We start from the raw sequence: 2,382 nt of genomic DNA on the forward strand, positions 1-2,382 counted from the left end.
GGGAAAATTTTGAATGTTTATAACTCTCATGCCCTTCCCCCACTACCACCGAGCACCCTCTCATCGAGTTCATGCTTGTCAGGGCGCACCAGACATGGAGGTATTATATATAACTGGAGAGAGTGACTAAGTCCCGTCCCCATTCATTTCAATAGCCCATGCTAGGCTAGCTACTTTAGCCAAAAAGGTTTGAAATTGACCACAGCCATCTTTACGAAAATGGCGTTTCATGGGAATTAGCCTATTAGATTCCACGTTACAGACGGAGACAACGTAAGGTACAACGGTATGTCGTTGATGAAGTGGACAGTCCCTCAGAGGAAAAGAAGTTGTTCGGGAATGCGCTTCACCTCGTTATAAGCGCAAATTTATTTCATTGGTTGGGAACAAGGGAAGTTTGCCCTTCTTAGAAGTTGGCAAGTTTGTCAGTTTGTCTCTGAAAGGTTATTTAATGTGATGTTCATACTGTATGTGATAATAAACAATGCGAATCAATATTGAGTCACTTTAGGCTACACAAATAATGATCCCTAAATGCTATATTTGGACAGGTTGTATTAAGCAATAGGCTATCCAACGAAAATGACTATAATTAAGTAGACATGGGATGTAAGAAACTTGTGGATAGCTGGGATTTTTGCTGCACCCAGTGCTACAGGCTACATTTTCAGGCAGACGAAATTAAGCCAACGCAAGTTAAACTTACTGATAGAAGTGCACATCCATCGGGTATTGTGGTTCGAGCAGGCAAAGAGTCTGCAACTGTTGTTGGATTTTTGGCTTTTGCCTCGACTGGCAGCCTGGCCATTTAAATCAAATGCATAGCCTAATCATAATAAGAAAGCAAACTAAATAAGTGTAACCTGTGAGTGATGTGGTTTACGTCACTCACTGGTCAAGTTGCCATAACCTTAAAACTTTATTTACTTCCGGGGCGCCCGTGTTTACATTTTGGCCTAGTAAGACCTAAGCTTCCTGCTACACACACCTGACGACACTTACACTGATTAGAGTAATTGCAGCCACACACAATAAAACCAGGAAGCCGCCGTAACAGCGCTGCGTGTTCTGTCTTTCCACTTTACTCCGAGCTGTGGGGATTTAATGGAGATCCCGGCAAGGTTGGTCTGTTTGTGTTAAGATTACCTTTTTATAACGTAACCTAACTGCATTGTACTTCCCTACAGTTGCGGGTATCCTCTGCGGTGTTCAGCTTCTGCGTGAGCGTTTACGGACATTGATAACGACTTGCTGTTATTCCGAGAGGGGCTACATATGTGCGTGTGCGGTGCGGATGTTAAATGTAGGTACGGAAATGCAAGTATGGTGAACTGGTTCTTGAGTGGCATGCACTATACATGATTAACATTTTGATTCTGATGTATTGAGGCTGTGCTGTACTAATCTGTTTGGCTGTGTGTTTCAGGAGTTGCCATTGCTGTTTTGCCTGTTTCTGTTTGTTTAGTTTTATTTTGTTTCTTTGTCAGTTACGGATGTGCGTCTTTACCTGTGATGCTAAGACAATGATTGGGCAATGATTGCTGTTTCTCTGCATAGGATTCCATCTGCACTCAGCTTGGGTACTGGCGGTCCAAATTCTTGGTTGCATTAGGCTAGTGTCATCTCTATTCTCTCTCTCTTTGTGTTAACAGAGCCTGTGAACGTGGTACTGGTGTTGGGATGCTGGGTTGTTCCTTTTCCTGCACTGCATGAGGTGAACTAGGCATAGAGCTAATGAGCACCCCCATTCTATTTTGTAGTTTGCTGTGTAGTCGTATGTGTGTGTGTGTGAGACACATTTCAGATATTGGAGCACGTGGCGTGGTTGCTGTGTTGAACTTCCCCCATTCTCCCTACATCCAGGTAACCACTCTCGTTGGCTGTTAAACTAATTGTTGCTTAGCGTTGCTTATTATATGAGACCGCCAGTACTTCAGCCTTTACTATTGCTTGCTGCTTATTGTTGTGAGGCCTTGCTTTTATCTTTTCATACTGGAATAAAGTGATTGCTATTGATGAATTTATCTTGCTGAAGTGTTTTAATATAATCCTGATTATTTCTAAATAAACATTGCCCAGTCTCTGGAATATCAGTCTTTGTCTTTCTGTTTCATACAACTGTACCTGTGTGGGAGTTCTCTACACTAATTACAAGTCTTAAGGGGCGGGGCCTTAAGTGGCGTAGTCTGGTCTTTTTACCTCAAATAGTAACCTGGGTTACATAAGTCATTGACATTTGTTTCGTTTTAAGTAACTTGGGGAGACATAGGTTACATGATCCAGACGTTGCGTTGTCATGGACTACAGGTAGGAACTAGGCCTACACCCTGTGCGTTTTAAAATAGTTTTCATACACAACGCGATGAGTAGGCTAATAATTGG

At 42.4% G+C, this 2,382-nt stretch overlaps 1 long non-coding RNA gene across 1 annotated transcript; it reads left to right on the forward strand.

Moving 5' to 3' along the window:
* Positions 1-870: 870 nt before the first annotated feature.
* Positions 871-2,093, forward strand: LOC143126319 (uncharacterized). The gene is made up of 2 exons (XR_012987456.1): positions 871-1,121; positions 1,188-2,093. It is a non-coding gene; the product is annotated as an uncharacterized LOC143126319 (long non-coding RNA).
* The last annotated feature ends 289 nt before the right edge of the window (positions 2,094-2,382 follow it).

The sequence above is a fragment of the Alosa pseudoharengus genome, unplaced genomic scaffold (assembly GCF_046254945.1).
Source record: "Alosa pseudoharengus isolate Yale_2024_CS ecotype anadromous, Long Island Sound unplaced genomic scaffold, YU_APseudo_1.1 YU_APseudo_1.1_scf_16, whole genome shotgun sequence".
Classification (NCBI taxonomy): Eukaryota; Metazoa; Chordata; class Actinopteri; order Clupeiformes; family Clupeidae; genus Alosa; species Alosa pseudoharengus.